The sequence below is a fragment of the Haliotis asinina genome, chromosome 10 (assembly GCF_037392515.1).
Source record: "Haliotis asinina isolate JCU_RB_2024 chromosome 10, JCU_Hal_asi_v2, whole genome shotgun sequence".
NCBI classification, from domain to species: Eukaryota; Metazoa; Mollusca; class Gastropoda; order Lepetellida; family Haliotidae; genus Haliotis; species Haliotis asinina.
The window spans coordinates 17,772,634-17,791,986 of record NC_090289.1 but is presented as its reverse complement, the minus strand read 5'-3'; the positions used below and the strand labels follow the sequence as shown (position 1 = coordinate 17,791,986).

Sequence of the window (19,353 nt, the reverse complement as noted above, 5' to 3'; positions counted from 1 at the left end):
CCGGCCGCGGGTTACTCTGTTGGTGAAGAAAGCGTTGGGTCGTCGCCGAAGACCCGGGTTCCGTGATCCCCCGCCTAGATGTTGCTTGAGCATTGCTTCGAGCGGTGTTTTACGTTGACTTACTGAACATGTCTAAAACTATATATACTCGATTTCAATTTCTTATCATAAACATCAATATCAAAACGAAATCGAACTCATAATACGTTTTAGGAGTATGAAGGTTTTTTTACTGGTGTATTTTCACATGTAACCTTTGTTGCGTTAGTTTAATCCGTGATTCGACCCCACACACTCAGTCAGGCACCTGATCACCAGGGAACAAAGTTAGCCACCTAAACCGCTCAACCACTTCTACGGTGCATGAGAGTGACAATAGTGCACGTATGAAAGTGATAATAGTACATGTATGAAAGTGACAATAGTGCATGTATGTGAGCTGCCAGTAGTGCATGTATGGAAGTGACAATAGTGCATGTATGAGCATGTATGAGAGTGACAATATTGCATGATAATGGTGCATGTATGTGAGCTGCCGGTAGTGCATGTATGGAAGTGACAATAGTGCATGTATGAAAGTGACAATAGTGCATGTATGTGAGCTGCCAGTAGTGCATGTATGGAAGTGACAATAGTGCATGTATGAGCATGTATGAGAGTGACAATATTGCATGATAATGATGCATGTATGTGAGCTGCCGGTAGTGCATGTATGGAAGTGACAATAGTGCATGTATGAAAGTGACAATAGTGCATGTATGTGAGCTGCCAGTAGTGCATGTATGGAAGTGACAATAGTGCATGTATGAGCATGTATGAGAGTGACAATATTGCATGATAATGATGCATGTATGTGAGCTGCCAGTAGTGCATGTATGGAAGTGACAATAGTGCATGTATGAGCATGTATGAGAGTGACAATATTGCATGATAATGATGCATGTATGTGAGCTGCCAGTAGTGCATGTATGGAAGTGACAATAGTGCATGTATGAGCATGTATGAGAGTGACAATATTGCATGATAATGATGCATGTATGTGAGCTGCCGGTAGTGCATGTATGGAAGTGACAATAGTGCATGTATGAAAGTGACAATAGTGCATGTATGAAAGTGACAATAGTGCATGTATGTGAGCTGCCAGTAGTGCATGTATGGAAGTGACAATAGTGCATGTATGAGCATGTATGAGAGTGACAATATTGCATGATAATGATGCATGTATGTGAGCTGCCAGTAGTGCATGTATGGAAGTGACAATAGTGCATGTATGAGCATGTATGAGAGTGACAATATTGCATGATAATGGTGCATGTATGTGAGCTGCCAGTAGTGCATGTATGGAAGTGACAATAGTGCATGTATGAGCATGTATGAGAGTGACAATATTGCATGATAATGGTGCATGTATGTGAGCTGCCAGTAGTGCATGTATGGAAGTGACAATAGTGCATGTATGGAAGTGACAATAGTGCATGTATGAGCATGTATGAGAGTGACAATATTGCATGATAATGGTGCATGTATGTGAGCTGCCAGTAGTGCATGTATGGAAGTGACAATAGTGCATGTATGAGCATGTATGAGAGTGACAATATTGCATGATAATGGTGCATGTATGTGAGCTGCCAGTAGTGCATGTATGAAAGTGACAATAGTGCATGTATGGAAGTGACAATATTGCATGTATGAGCATGTATGAGAGTGACAATATTGCATGATAATGGTGCATGTATGTGAGCTGCCAGTAGTGCATGTATGGAAGTGACAATAGTGCATGTATGAGCATGTATGAGAGTGACAATATTGCATGATAATGGTGCATGTATGTGAGCTGCCAGTAGTGCATGTATGAAAGTGACAATAGTGCATGTATGGAAGTGACAATAGTGCATGTATGAGCATGTATGAGAGTGACAATATTGCATGATAATGATGCATGTATGTGAGCTGCCAGTAGTTCATGTATGAGAGTGACAATATTGCATGATAATGATGCATGTGTGTGAGCTGCCAGTAGTGCATGTATGAGAGTGACAATATTGCATGATAATGATGCATGTATGTGAGCTGCCAGTAGTGCATGTATGAAAGATTCTTGACCAAGGAGGCGCGGGTAATGAGAGTTAACTGCGTTAAATTACAGATGGTGATGGATCCATTTTAAGAGATACCTGTTTGAAATTGTCGAGTGTCACTGAAAAAGCACGTTCATATACTCCCATTTGTCTTGTCATAAAAAAATGTAATGGTTGCATATTACGTCAAAACATCTCCCGCCAGCTTCAGAAAATGTTTTAAAAAGTGTGACGACAATGCCATGAATTACTCTATTACAAATGAATGCAAAAAGAACGATAATGCGTCCATTGTCCTATCTGTTGTGATCTGGATGAAGTTACAGGAAGTAATCAGTGGTGCGATTTCCGTAATGAATATACGCCGGCATCTTCATTCAAGGACATGAGCAGAAACACTGTAATGAATGGTTAAAACAGTCAGAGTTATTAAAGAACGTGACCTCTGATTAGACCAAAGAAGAACCGATGTCCTTTATAGACGATTAAACATCTTTGCCTTTGCCCCTCCGAAGGAGTTCAATTATTGTCTTTGCAAGATCTAGCGTGGGTGGATTCACTGTTCTTTCCGATGTAATGCTGTCTACTTACTTTTCTATAGATGGTATGCATGTATGTGTATGGTTAGCTCAACCATTCGTTGTCTGAAATGTATCTGCAATAGCGCTAGGTGAACCGGGGTTCATACATCGGTTAGTGCTTTGTGTGACTATTGTTAATAAGAACAAATCCCGTATAATGGGGATTGAGACAAAGAGTTAAAGCAATGCGTGCATGGATGGTTTTTATATAAACCATTAAACCTTAAATAACATCGTTGTGGCAAGAAACATTCACACAGTGCCAAATAATTCTGTTAAATTGGTTCTGAGATGTAAGATATATGAAGACTTAATTTAAAGAAGGTCATGTTAGGACCTGTGAATATCAGGCGCGAAAACCTCTCTTCTGATTTATTGATGACATATTTACCGGCTATGAGTGCACTTCCGATGTTTTGATTGCAGTAAGAATACAGTGGTTTAGGATTGTGGACAGTGTCAGTATCCAATATATATCAAATTCTAAAAACACCAAAATACAGAAAAACTTGTTCATCATCGTTTGCTTCCTTTTTTTTCTCTTTTTAAGAATATTTCTTGACAGATTTTCCTGAAATGTACAATCAGATATCTTTAAGTGTTACATCATTAAATGGAAAGATATTTCTTACCAAGTGAATTGAACACTTTAGAGACTTTGTTCGTTCTCTGACAGCCTTGTGGCAAATGAAGATAAACAGATATGTTGAATTTTGTGTTTTGTGTATTATTTATTCATCATCCATCTTTAGTTGATACTATTGTACTGGAGCTACGACTGTGTTCGGGTGAACGCGTTTTGTGTCTTCAGTAAACTATAATTCGTTGGTACGGCAGAAATATGTTGACAAGTCAACAACCTGGGTTCCTTGTGATGCCTTCAAGACAGTAGAGACGCATAATGCTTTGCAGAAATTAGCCGTTACAAAATTCAAAAAGTCGGGTTCGGACCCCAGTCACATCGGTCAACACTAATCATTTCCCTGTTGCTTTTACCACGGTCGCTGATGAAACCTTAAATTTCCCTTCATGAAACCAACAAGCCGCCATGATGAAATCTTGTATGAAATAGTGTAAGAATAGCCTACTCGCTGGTTAATTGATACTCATATCAGAATATAACCCCAGCTCAGGCTAAGACTCGTATGTGGTTTACGTTCCTCGTGAACGGGTGACTGCTGATGTGGTAATGTGAACAAAAATGTTGTGCAAGACTCGAAACGGTTGTGTGTCTGTATTGAGACAACATCCATTTCTATTTTTGAGTCCTGACATTACCTGCAAAAGATCCATAGATGTGTATTATCGGCAGAAATACCTGAACACTAACTGCATATTATTTTGGACGTTTAGGTTTTCACACTCTAAACTGGCACTTCAGGGATGCGAATGACATTTACCAGTATTGTCTATCAACAAAATATATTCCCTTTTCAAGAAAGCCGAGATAGAACTCTATAGCGACCTTATATCCACATGTCACATGTTTTGTACAAATGCTTCTAAATCCTATTAATATTCGAATATTTAATAAATGAATCGCTTATCGCTCATATTTGAAGATGTGTTTCCGTTCATATGCCCATTGAAGCTCATTTAGCATAACATAACACGTTTAAGTGACAGGTGCTTTGTCTAGTTGGAAAGGAAAAGGCAGTACGTGTTAGTTTTCTTCATATTCTCTAAATGTATAACGACACCTTTGGAAACACATTCGTCATCCAACAATGAGCTCTCATTTGTTTAAGTGACATTCATATCTTTTTCCTAAAATATGTTTAAGGACTCGGTAAAATAAAATCGCCATGTCTGTGGTAAGTGTGGGAAACGAATGAACCAAAATGTGATGTAAACTAGAGATAACGGAAACATTTGTACTATTTTTATTTGTACGCTAAGACTGAAGGGTTGTGCCAACTACAAATACGAATTCAAGCACAACGTTAACGTGACACTTGTCAACATTTTTTCCAACAACAACGTCTGTGTGAGAGTAAAATTAACTGCGACTGTTGTTTCCAGCACTGCCTTATAGATTTTAGAAAATATAGGCGTGGTCGTTTCTCACTAATGAACGTCTACAGATGCCAACGTCAATGTATTGGGTCTCTCAAAGATTCAAAACGAACGAAGGTCAAACGACCCTGTTCTTTTGGGGAAGATTCGTTGCCTCCTCTCTAAGAACCATTTTAATGAACACATGGATTAGTTATAAAATAAATGATGTTTGATAACTTAAAGCTTTGATAACACAATGTCAATTAGTAAGTGGTCAAAAGTAATGTTACGTTTTGGGATTACACATTCTTAGAAAAGTAAAAATTCTTATACTTTTGTGGGGTTGAATCCCATCCCTGATACATTAGGACCACATCCGCATATTCAGTAAAATATTTGATCAAAACATGCCAACAGTCATCCACAGACGACAACGAGGCAGAAACGACCACACTCAGCCTTTGCAAAGAAGAGGTGAGCTGAGCCCTGTCAGAAAAGGTATTTGTACGCTAACTGTTTACTAGAAGAAGTAGAGCCCTGACTGTGCAGACAGTCAGTAGCTAGTTTGTGAAAGCTGTGATGGGAAACATTATAAATTATAAAGTGCTAATATAGTTTACAGAATCGAGATCATCTCTTGGTAATATATGTTTGATATCATATATACAGACAATCGTACGATACTGACATCGTTCACGGTAATATTTCAGTATAATGTCCTTTGATTTATTTTCCCAACCGTATTAAAGTACCCATTTTAGCCTTGTCACTTCGCCAGTAAAACTACTGTTCTAGTTTTATAGTGTCTAATTCAGGACAGCCATCATTCAAATATTTCTAATATCCCTAAACTATGTAACCAGGCCATAAGAAACTTATTATGTTTGCTATCATTTAATCTGTATTCTCGATTTACATCACTACCACATCATACAGTGTCTTGTCAGCAACCTTGTTCCTCTTTGTCACTTCCATTAATTCTGTAATAAACAACTATTACTATTCTCACTATTCTGTCAAGTCCGTGGAGGGGCACTTGAGTTTGATATGTGGTACCGTTGTCGCTCGTAGTGAATAACATTTATATGATTATATTTTGTTGTTAGTGATATGCTATTTTAAAACGAACCTAAAAAGGAAACGTTTCAAATACTCCATACAGAAAAACTGGTTCGGCAACTTCGTGACAAAATATCGTTTTCTATTTTTCACATTCATATATTGAGAAAGAACACCAATATTCGCTGCAAAAAGCGACATCGTTATCGTGTACGTGGTGATATACAATCTGGAATCATGTAACACCTATCACCATCTCAGAATCGTCTCTTTCAACGATAACCTGAAGTAGAAAACCCATTTGATCATTTCTGTGAAAATAACTTGATACGTTTGTGATGTTGCATTCTTTGCTAGCGAAATCTGCTTCACCATGTATAAAATATCATACCTTTTTTGCTCTGGATTAAACAGTACAATCAGTTTGTAGCTTGACACCAAGTACCATTACCGTGATGTGCATGGTGTGTGCAAGTAGCGAAAGAGAGCTAATATATTGAAAGCAAAGGCTGAAAAAATGAGGTCACTTGAAGTGACACGCTTAAAATAAGAAAAACAGCAACGATTCAGTATGTAAAACATCTTATTGGTGAGAGAGAGAAATGGAAATACAGGCACGTGAAGAAAAGCCGCGTGTCTCAGCGGGTGTACGGCGACGTCAAATACTTACACACTCGCGCCAGTCACTTGACGTAATTGTCACAGATTTTCATGTCATTTCAGTATAGCATAAGTAATTTTATAAGTAAGTTTTGGATTGATATTTGTAAATTTTGAAAGGCAAATGTGAAATTATCTATATTTGCTCATGTCAGGACGCTGAGTTACACAACTTTAGTCGTAAAGCCAATAAGCTTTTCACAAATGGCGGTCGGCTTTCATCTTACATTTGATTGCCATTTTATTCGCAGCATAAAGATTTGACTTGTCCGAAAGAATCAACCACCAATTACCGTGTGATCTGAAGAGCGGGGTTTGCCTTCTTTCGTCGTTCCTACAATCTGTTAGGGTCCTCAATACTTGCTGAAATGGCACTCAAAGCCATCGAGTCTTTCTCAATCAGCTTCTGTCTGGTATTGGATATATTGAGATGTAGAGTTTATAGCACCTCGAACACATCACTGCTTAAAATACACTAGCAAAGTGCCACGTTCACTGGTATCCGAGACGAGGCTTGCTAGATATGTTTATGTGGGGATATCGCCAACAGTGTGCTGGCGTCAGTCTAGATGCGTTCCACAAATTGTGTTTGGTGTTTGGTTAGATAATAGCCGATGGGACCTACTTTGGTGGTACATGTTATGCATCCATGGCTACATATACAGATTGAACACTTTCTTTGTTTCATGAAATGATAAGTCAGAGCAGAGCTGCATAATCTCATATCGATTAATATTTTTTAAATTATATTTTGGTGTAAAATAGCTATTTAAAGACTATGGTCTTACATCTTTGTAGACTACATATATATATTCAAAACAGTTATTTCTGATATGGATGTTTCAGTAAATTCGACATGTGAGCTACGTATTTTAAACATTTATATATTTACATGTACATTGAAACAATGCGGTTCTGCTATTATTGTAGTGTTACCGTTGTTGAATTCTTGATTGTATTGTTGAAGGTGACAGAAGCGCTTATAAGGTGCTCCTGCTAACCTTCAAGGCAAGGACAAGCCTAGTGCCCGTGTATCTCTGGGAGTACAAGTTCACGAGGACTCTTAGATCCATGGGACAAGGAATGCTATGTGTTCCAAAGGGGCCACCACCCATGGATATCAATCCTTCGCCAGAGCAGCTCCAAAACTGACGTCGATGTCACCATCTCAGATGTACGCGTTTCCGTACAGATGCAACACTTGTGTCTTAGATACTTTTTACACGTCAAATAGATATTACTATACAAGTGCCTGTCAGATGCCATTTCTTCTACCTGACACTCCTTATACACCATAAAAAAACCACCACTCGAATCAATGCCGTTTTTTCTTTCGTCGCGGTGGCGCTTTGATACGTAACACAAAGTTGATGAAGGTCACTCGGCTTACAGCTCATACGTAGTGTGACCATCCATAACAGCATCAGTCAAATCTGAGCATGTACAAGGCTCAACGATGTTTACGGCAATGAAAACTTATCACACACTCAGATATCATCAAGTTGTAGCTGTAAATCTCTATCTATCAAGACGTAATTATTTACATCTCCCATGTGGAATACAAATGCTGAACGTCGTTGTCAGAGATGCTACTGGTTGTCGAAGTCATTGAAGTCGCTACGATGCTTACTCTACACAGGGACGGTGGAGTAGCCTAGTGGTTAAAGCCTTCCCTCGTCACACCGAGCGTCCGAGTTCGATTCCCCACATGGGCACAATGTGTGAAGCCCTTATCTGGTGTTCCCCGCTGTGATGTTGCTGGAATATTGCTAAAGGTGGCATGAAACTGAACTCACTCACAAGTACTCTGCAGCAACTACGGTAGCAGTCAAAACAATGGAGTGAGAGGACAAAATAGATACATGTTACTATCTACTGTAAGTTCTTGGCATGTCTGAATTCTGAATACGAATCAATGAAGTTCAATAAGGAAAGTTGTATTTCATTATCTGACCTGAGGTGAGACGATGGAGCCAGTTATAATCGACCACAAACACATGCTTGGTAATATATATTTTTTCACATGGGTGTCTCACCCCTAGGTGTGTAAGAATTACTGGCACGTCTACTGAAATGAATTTTGCGATGCTTCTTACATCGTGTTATCTTTTATTAGGTGAATGGAAAACATAGTTACTGACGTAAAACTAGACTCATTTACTCACCTCACTCACTATTACAGTGAACAGTTACGGCCCAATCCGGCGAGTGGCTTGAGCGGCTCTGTGTTAACACACTGGGAGAATATAAGTACATATTAAGGTATCGACTTGTATATGTTTAGACTACCTGAAGCAGGGCCCTAGCGCTTGTCCCTATGTTGCCATTTAGTGGAAAAAAATATAACTGCTTATCAAATCATTGAAATCTATTCAGTTCAAATTGATATTACAAACTATAGAAAATTAGTGAATCGTTTGAGCTCCGATTTCGAGGAGTTTCTTATCGCGTTTTCAACTATATAAGTTGAATTTGCATTTTTGATAATTTGTCACTGTAAGTCCATACCAAAAGGAATCAGAGGCTGAAACGTTGTCTTTTTGCATGTGACCTTTAAGTATCTCTTCATCTATAAATAAGTGTCAAATGTATTGACATCACCCACTCCACAGTGCTCCCTACACTCAGCCACGATGCAAATTAGAGATGACGACCATGAACGATAGTCACGACACAGTGAATAAAGGGTGCATGGCATGACTGACAACAACCTAGCTAGATCCCTACAAATCCTTGTATATAATTCTCCTTATGAATGCATTTTATTTAATGCAGCAAATTCAATATGTACAAGACTACTGAGTCCAAGCATATTTTGATACGTCAATTTCTCATTATATTACATGAGTAGGCAAAGAGAAGAACAAAAGTACAAAAATCCAACCATCCAACACCATTGAGTCTTTTTTGCAAACTTCGTTTGGCTTTTTGTATAATCATTTCAACAGAACCCCGTTAATCAGGACATCAGGAGAGGTGACGATTGCCTCAACTGCATGACATATGATATATATGCAACCCATTATTTAATTAAGTGAAAGTCCGGGGTAGAATAGGCCTTCAGCAACCAATGCTTGCCACAAAAGACGACCCTGCTTGTCGAAAGAGGCGACTAACGGGATCGAGTGGTCAGACTCGCTGACTTAGCTGACACATGTCATCGGTTCCCAATTGCGCAGATCGATGCTCATGCAGCTGAGCACTGGATTGTCTGGTCCAGACTCGATTATTTACACACCGCCGCCATATAGCTGGAATATTGCTGAGTGCGTCGTAAAACTAAACTCACTCACTCACCCACTCATCATTTAAATAAAACTGAATCAGTTTTTTGACACAACTTGGTTAGCGACAGGACTATCAGTTCCATGAATGCCTATTCCCATTGACAGACCGACACTGCCTGCAAAATCATTTTACAGAGAGTCTTGTAAACGTTCCGGTAATAATCATCATGTATTAAGTAAATTTTGGAATTTACTCTTTGATTAACTCGATGTATTCTGTTCACCTCAGCGTAGAAATGTACAGTAATCCTAACCAAAAGTATCCTTTGGAATGGTCAAAATATATTCTGCTGTGAAGAGCTACTGTCATTTGTTCAGTGCTAACTTAAGTGATTACTGATCGTGAATTGATAGGAATAGCCTGTCCCACCTGGTGGGCATAAATTGCATGTATTGAAAGAATTCCTGAAAATGAAGTGATCAGTGGTAAGTAGTTCCATATCCTGCAGTTGAAGTCCTACCTGGAGGTGAGATTGAGGTCAAGAACACAGATCGTGCCGGTACTGAAACGAGATCAGGCTCTAGCGGGATTACAGCCCAGTTGTCACACGCCCAATCTGAAATTTAAAGATGGGTAATTGTGGATTTTGAACCTCGCCGGAGTACATTCGTATTTGTAGCCACTTTCTCACTCCCGACATGGAGCTATGGCACCTGCCTGATCACGCGATGCCAATATATTGCCTCGTGGTGGACCAAAAAGTTTAAGTTTAAGTTCCTACCCTCAATAATGTCTTACTTTTGGTATGTATGACATCTATATGCCAATGAATATCGGCATCACTCAAGCAACTGTTAGTTCCTCACACACTACTGTAGTATACACGATATTCGGCGCATGAAATTTAATATCACAAAGGATAAAAATATGAACTCTTATCTCTAAAATTGCACAACTATGAACTAAAAGTGTACTCAGCAACACATGAGACTTGGTCTGGTAACTGATGGAACGCTACTTCCAAACCAGGCATACATTCTGCCAGTGTTTTGCTTGACTCTAAAATCTGAAGAAATCTAAACGCACCTTTTGTCCTGAATTCCAGAATGATCGTGATATATACCAGACATCATTAATACGGGGTTAAATGATATATATATCACGTGTAAATAAAACTTTCTAAAAACAACAGAGCTAAGAGAGTCATCATAATGTTTAATGTGCTGAGAAACGCGACACATCGTGACATACAGACAAAAAGTTCAAACAACACTAGCAAACATCAGTTGTACAGACCAACCCCGAAAATAAGCACTCAGGCGTTCAGAATCTTGTGTATCCTCGTCAAGAGGGCCCAAGATACACCCTAACCGTATGAAGCTCAGCGTTAGTTGACGCCTTGTTTTAAAGTGGGTCGACCATAAAAGTCTTGCGTAACTTGCAGATTTGGTACTGCTATAGGAGGCAAAATCTCGTCCCGATTACTGTTGACCACATGCAGTGGTCCAGAAGGAGTTAGACCTGCCCAGATGATGATCGACCCTAGGCCAAATCGGTTATGCGTGGCCACAGTTGCATCTGTGATTCGCTCTTCATTAGGACGATAAATCCTCCGCCGACCACCATGGAAAGACACATTGAATCTGCTTTAACGTGTGAAGACCATTGACGTTGACTCAAGCTTCCATTAGCTTGAAATCTCGGCCACTGTCTATCAATAGCACTCTGACTCACATTAAAGCGGGCAGCTTTCCTGACGAGTTTGATTCCAGAAGGCCTGTAGTCTGACCCCTTTAAACAAGTGTCAGAAACGTCTTATTTTAAGTTGCGATTTCAAAAGGTGAACGACAGTGAAAGGGCACCAATGCAAATGTATTGTCCTCCACGTTCCATGGATAGAGCGACCTGTACGTGCACATCATTGACATTAAATGATAGGTGGATTTCCATATTGACAATTTGAATAGAAACCATTTGTAACAGAATGCATCGAACGTTAAAGAACGCAATAATGTCATGTCAAAGGCCTGGGGTGCTTTTCCATGGTATTACGAAAGTTCGTAACATTCAGTTGCATATATTTCCAACAGGCCCGAAGATTGTACAACTGGCTTGACCCTTTAAACCGAGCATACATACGCACTGACACATTACAACATTACCCGAATTAAGTGAATACTTTTTTGCTTTGGATTCCCAGACCTACTTTGGAAGTTGGGACACCGTTGACAAGACAAGAAGTTGCCGCCAGATAGACATTGTCAGTGTGTCTACTTCAATAACGACTGATTTGATTATATATTGCGATTGTAATTGTCCTGTCACTTACTTCCCTGTGAGTGTTAATTTGTAGACTTAGCTAATTTCAAACTACAACTAGTGACTGTATATTTTTTCTTTGTTATTTGTTGGTTTCACATCGAAATCTTTCACTGATTTCTGGTGAACTTACATGTAGGTCACGACACTTTCCGAGTCCTTAGTTTCATACCTTTTGGAATGGTCACATGGTTGTCAGGTGACCGTAAAGAACTTATAATCCTTGCAAGAAAAAATATCCGACCTACCCATCCCCAAATTAGTCAAGTATTACGACGGTCACAAGAATTGATTGATCATGATGATACCATTCGGGCCTCAGATCAATTCATCAACGACACTGACGAAGGGAAGAAGGTCCCTGTGGTATAAAGATGTGTCGACCTCTAGTGGTTACCTGTGCTGCATAAAATATATTTTTATCAAGTCGTATAAATGTTGTCAATAATTATTCACATGGCTTTCATTTTTTCATAGCTAATCTCATTTCTGCACAAATTATCCGTTGGTTTCATTTATCAGCTTTCCTCCTTTGTCATGGCATTAACTGATTTTACACATACCTACTTGCCCACCATCTCTTCCTAGACAACCTTTAAAACTATTGAAAGGTAATTGTATTGTAGTAACTTATCATAATGTATTTCTCATTGTGTTTTTAATTCCCTGTGTTTTTAATTCTCTGTAATGTTCCAAGACGTGATATCGGTCTAACATGCCTTTTGTTTGTCTGAGATTGCTGCTTCATCACCTCTCTTCAATAAAGTCAGTGAATATAAATTGTACGTCACGTGGGCAATTGTTCAGCCATATCGTAAAGACAGTAATAAGTAAACAAAGAATAAAGTTTAAAATACTTCATAAAAATCCGTCGTCGTAGGACAGTGTAACTGCTAGAGTATGACATCCATTAGTAAAACTGGTTTGAGAAAATTATAATATTAAGCTTTTAATTTACAAACGCAATATAGAAGTTGGTTGGAGTTCGCTAGCAGCTAAGGTGTGCCCCCCAAACAAGAGACCTGGGGATTGCTGCCTGCAGGTTTTCCAGCAGTATTGACATCACCCCTTCAGCTGCTAGTGGTTGTACGCAATGCTAGACATACATTTAAGATACACATAATGCAATATCCAGTGAAGTGGACAAAAGTTTTACAGTACTTCAACTCAACGGTATAGCCTCAAAACTCTAGGTGCATATGCAAAATAGTATCAAACGTATATATGATATGTGTGTGTGTGTGTGTGTGTGTGTGTGTGTGTGTAATATATTATTTTTCTTTTAAAAAACAACAACGATTAAATGAGAACTAGAGAACTATAATATTAAAAATATCCTTCACAGAAGATAATATCAAATATTTATCCCATGTGATGGGAAAATCAATACGGTCAAGCAGGACATGCTTGGACACAAAATGGAGGATCCTCATCTTTCAGTAAGTACTCGTGAGTATATCTTGTGTGGGCAGTTCGGCATCGTCTTCAAATGACATCTTCAAATCTAGACTGACAACCCAAGTATGTGTAACCGATCTAACATATCCATATCCACTTGGGTCTCACTTCTTTTGCATCAGATGTACAGATGCGCGATGTAGTAACAAGTTTATAATCAGTTTATCTGATAAAAAGTGGTGTCACATATTTGTTGAGGGCTGCGGTTGTAGAAGCATCAGTCACAGACGCACCAATGATTTCAGCATGGCAGCCAACAGAAGACGATTTCGTATTGGCCACTAGCAAGATTGTTAATAGTTCAATTATGTCAAGTAAAACAGGATACTGACATTTATTGTTTATAAATGCCTGAAGACAGGACAGAGAGTCCGACAACAAGCATGAATTCCTCATGTTAAGATTATTTGATATATCCGTGAGCTGCTAAAATGGCCTTTGTGAAATGGAAGCATTATCATCTATATAGTTGGTAATGTTTTGGATGGAGTTTATGTGATTCTAGGGGATCATTAATATTGCCACAGAAGTCTTCTTTTGCCAAAGTTATCATATTATTAAATTTGTTTCTTGCTCAATTGTAGGTGTCGAAATCGATTATTTTGCCTGTTCCTAAGGCTTTTTTCCGATAACAGTCTCGCAAGCGACGCTCGTTTCTGAAATCAAGGCGGAAGGGTTACAACCTTTTGGGTGGACACTCAGACATGAAATCCCCTGTAACTGAGAGTGAAATTGGCATACATTTCATTAACATCTGTACATTAATTAAATAAAAGCCTTCCAATTATTATGCATGATTTGCATAATTCATTTGTCTGTAAATCAACTTTGTTGCAGATCCATGCCTGTCAGTTATATGCCTTTTCAGTGTTAAAATTCACATTGACAGATACCCCTCTGTGGTCTTATATCTCGGAACTGAAATCGAGTATACCGGATACAGAATAAGTACAATCATTACTTACTAAAGGGGGAACTATAAGGATGACAGAGGGTGTTATATCTCCCGTTGCTCCGTTGTTTCTTGTTGTTATAGACCCGTGAAGATCCGGGTGAGAACTGCTCTTCAGTAATCCATGCTGTCGAAATATGGTACTTGTTGCATGCCTGGTTCCCGGCAATGATGGGTAAAACAAGGACTTGACAGTATAATGTGTCTGAGTGGGGTATTGATGCTTAACAGCGGCATGGTATCTGAGTGAGCTGGTACAATAAACTAGCTAAAGTCGGTACTAGAACAAGCAGTCACACGTGGGAATGCACGTCGTCATATGAGGAAAATATTCTCAAATGCGATGTTACACTACTATTCACCTCACTAAATTGCGTAGATCGATGCTCATGCTGTTGATCACTGGATTGTCTGTTGATCACCCGATTATTTTGAGACTGACGCCACATAACCGGAATATTGTTGAAAACCAAAGAGTACGATATCACGAGAAACATAAGTATTGTTAGTATCATGTGCTCCACAACAGTTCTTCACCATATGTGGTGGGTGTTCGACAGGTAGCACAGAGTAGGAACCTTTAAGAGGTAAGTTGATTTAAAAACTACTTCATTTCAGATTAGGTTATGTAATGTCTGATATAGTTAACACTAAGTTGGAATTTGGGAAATACAATTTTTAACCACCTCCGAAACACTCTCTTTCCCTCCTCTGTGGTTGAAAGAAGAGGTCAAGAAGAAGATCAGTTAACTTCGTCTTGAAGAGAATCAAAGAACCCTAAGAAAATATTGCACCAAAGTCGCAAATATCATTGAACAGATTATGTTGGATACGTCTGATATTTCGAGATATGCTTGCATCGCTACGAGGTCGTTATGTTGAATTCTTGTGGACCATCGACCCGTGAAGGTAGAATAGGCCTTCAGCAACCCATGCTTGCCATATGTTTGTCGTAAGAGGCGACTAACGGGATCGGGTGGTCACTCTCGCTGATTTGGTTGACACATCCCATCGGTTCCCAATTGCGCAGATCGATGCTCATGTTGTTGATCACTGGATTGTCTGGTCCAGACTCGATTATTTACAGACCGCCGCCATATAGCTGGAATATTGCTGAGTGCGGCGTAAAACTAAGCTCACTCACTCACTCACTCATTCACTCTTGTGGACTGTCAGTCGCAGTGAGCAACATAAAGAGAAAGGTTAACTATGTGTTTTCCTACATCCGCAGTCATGACACAAGGGTGTATCATGTGCATAGTGGGGTGTGTTTAGCAATTGATATCAACTTTTCTGATGAACGTTTGTCATTTGAGGTGAATACGCATGCATCTAATAGAACTATTTTGAATGAATGCGATCGTTGCCTTGTATGTCGTGACCAGATACCAAGATGAAAATGTTTACCAAGTGTTTAATAACTGGCTTCACTGAATGACTAAACGAAAGTTTGACACTGTTGAGAACTAAGCAATATACAATATATCTTTATGGTGCAGAACGAGAAAGATAAGAAACTATAGCTTGTTTGACGACAAGAACCAACATACAATGTGTGTACAAGTAATAAGGAAGACATAAAAACAACTGCATGGACAGTGTTTAAAATAAACCAGGAAATGTGATACACATGGACTTGAATGAATGTGCTATACGAGGGCTTACGTTCGATAAAATTATCAAAGCAATTATGCATCTGTTTCATAGTCTAATCTTTCTCTAGCGGTCGATGAAACAGGCAGCTTAGTGAAATAAAACCGTCGCACAAATGCTGACTTTTTAAATAACATGGTCAGGTTAAGACTCATAACAGCTAGACTGAAGCAACATCCTTCCAGGAGTATTTGTAATGCTTTGTTTCCTCGGTTGTTTTTTAAGTGTTAATTACTTCATTGTGACAGATCCGACTTAACGACTTCAGTAAACAGTTGCACGTTCATGAAAGATGTACAATTTCCTATCAAGGGGAGGTTGTGTTTTCACTTTCCCCCCTTGTGGAATGGATGACGGTATAAATTAGTTTCTTCACATTGTAACTCTTCGTGTGAACTCCAAATTATATCAATGTAATTTCAGCTGATGTGATAAACTGTTAACAAAATGTTGTTTATTTTGCTTGTGGTGAAATTATACAAACTGATGAGTAATGCGGTGACTGTCAGCTCTAAATCAAACCAGTGAATCCGAACACCAGCCCCAAGTGACGTTCTTTCTGTATAAGTCCATTCTGAGAGTATCAAAGAAACAAGCAATATACAAAGTCACGTTTTACCTAATACACACATGCTACACATAAATCACAATGTTTAGAACTGATAAAGACTTTTGAAACACTCGTGCGAATATTGATTTTTAAATAATCGATAACAGTAATTGAATGACGACATCACATTCAATATCTATGCACTGCATATACCTAATGTATTCATCCAATTTAAATGGTAAGGCATTTCTTTACGGAATGATTGATGCAATATAGACTTACATCAATGCTGATGTTTGTACAGTGTGCGTATTCTAAACACTAGGACAGGCGTCATATATCCTGTTACTTATTATTGCACGAGCACAAGTACCGTATGTCGTTAGTGAGTGAATTTGCTTTTACGCCACTTTTAACAATATTCCAGCAATATGGTCTTCACACATTGCATCCATGTGGGGAGTCGAACCCGGGTCTTCCGAGTGACGACGGGAGGCTTTAACCACTAGGCTACCCCGCCATCCCCGTATGTCATGAACGTAACTATGGCGGTAGTGGGAATGAAGCAAGCATTGTGTTTTTGTTAAGGATGTTTGTTTTCAATCTGTTCTATTATTTTATCCATGTTAAGTACGTCTTACGTTCCTGCAAATTCCATTACGGTAGGGAATGTTATAAAATACAACCTTAAAACCCTGCCACCTTTGGCTTTAAATAGAAATTATGCATTTTATTGTAAGTGTGTACTGTAACTGCAAGTATTCGTAACCGTGTACCCTTAACTTTTCCTCGACCACGGATTTTGAAACTGTGTCTGTTTCCCCATCTTCGCCGTGGGCACTTTATTCTGTCACTCCTCCTGTATTAAGCCGGTTCTTGGTTTACCGGCAATCCACTTTAAGCTATTTTCCCATGTTAAAATGTTGTTAGGAATTTAAGGTATATAATAATTGGATAACCATAAATCCATTTTGTAAAGGCAGATGGTGAACATTTTATGTTTTGAACTTCGGTATACATTAACTCTATGTACCTCTTATTTAAATTTAGAGCCGAGAACATTTACGGCCATGGGTCCGGAGTGTGCTGCCTTAGAATGGACATTAGCGTAAGCTATCCATAGAGAGATGTTTTCATATCAAATTGCCGTGTTCAGTGGCCTGTCAGCTGTAAGGTATTAGATACCGATTTAATCTTTGGATGACGAGTCAGAAACATGCATTTTTACATATCTGGGATAGTTTTGTGTAATTGCGAGTGCACTTGTATATGTATGTGAAGTGTTACGTGGATACTGATTTATAATGCCTGAGGTTAAACATCCATGACATTGCCACCTACCGAAACAGCAGTATTAGTGTCCTATATTGCCACTGACAATAGGTACCATAGAACCATAAGTAAGTGAGTTGGGTTTTTCGCCGCTTTTAGCAATCTTCGAGCAATATGAAGACGAGGTACACTAGAAATACGCCCAAATCACTGGGCTTCTCCACCTCCCCGCAAAAGCAATAAATACACTGAATACAGAAACGGGGAGGGTGTGTTCTCGTCCTGTATTGTGTCAGGATAGTTTAAAGCTCAGATGTTCGTTCAAGTCAGTACGAGCATGCCCATCCTCTTTATTGATTCAGTATGTTATCTTGCAGCATGCGATCAGATGATAAAAAGTCACGTATAACGATAATTTACTGTCTACTGTAAACATGGCACTTTATACATCCTTTGGCTGGGTCTTTTCACTTTTCACTTCCCAGATGTCAGAAATTCACCTCTGTAAGTTAAAATGTCCCTGCAATGGAATCTGCCTACGGAGAAAATGTAATTGTTGACATGTAAGTAAAATAGTAGTACGTCATAAATCTTCACAATGATTTGTCAGATTGTTTTTCAATTGATTTCCGTTTGATCGTTCACAGAGGTCTACAAGGTGCTCTTTTCTTTCCTTTGTCAATAATGAAATTGGTCGATTTGGTGCTCAGCGTGATCGCTTAATAGGAGCGTGGGGAAACCTTACAGGGCCTTTATGCTGAAGACGTTCTAATACTTATACATTCTGAAATCATTTAACATCCCCATACTTGTCAAATCGATGAAGACACAAGGATTGATTGTCTCTTGCACTTACTGGACGCATCGTAAATCCAACAATTTCCGTGAAAGGATCAACCTTATCATGCTACAACAATCCACCAGAAACCATCGGACTGGACTCCAGAAGCACCCAAACACTGCTGACCATAAACTGAATCAAATATCAATTAATTGTCCTTAATTCAATTGGCGTGCGTTTCTTCAGTGCAATCGTTAAAGGTTTTTGGTTTAATACTCTTCAAACAATCATACCCTCCTTTCTGTTTGACTAAAAAAGCATGATTGTTATATTATTATTATTGTTTTATGTAGGCTACATCGTTTGTTTACCTACCATGTTCGAAGGAGTGGCATTACATGTGTTGTGAGTGTTCATCTCCGTTAAGTCCCAAATTTAATCAAACAATTACGGTCTTCATGATGATTTTACCTTCAAGTATTCGTCAAGGAGATTCCGTTGAGTCTGATCAGAGCATGCTGACCATGGAACAGTATTCACATAGTGTGAACACACAGGCAGCTGGTACAAATGCGTTAACCACGATGCGATGAAAGACAAAACACTTCAATCACGTAATTACAATACAGTTATTTTAATTATAAGCTTGTTGTGGCATCATGTAAACAATTCTTTATAGATCAGGTATGTGTTGTGTTCTCTGTCGACAGTCTGACTATCGCCTTCCTGAGCTGTAACGAAACAAGAAACAATGTAGCAACCCT

The 19,353-nt window shown here is 38.9% G+C and overlaps 1 protein-coding gene across 1 annotated transcript in view; it reads right to left on the bottom strand.

Annotated features, from left to right (window-relative positions):
* The window catches only part of LOC137298287 (armadillo repeat-containing protein 8-like), an 801,735-nt gene extending 782,766 nt beyond the window's left edge, over nucleotides 1-18,969 (bottom strand). Inside the window, exon 1 of the transcript XR_010957735.1 lies at nucleotides 18,965-18,969. The gene's annotated coding sequence lies outside the window, so the exon portion shown is untranslated. The remainder of the gene's footprint in view (nucleotides 1-18,964) is intronic.
* Nucleotides 18,970-19,353: the final 384 nt, after the last annotated feature.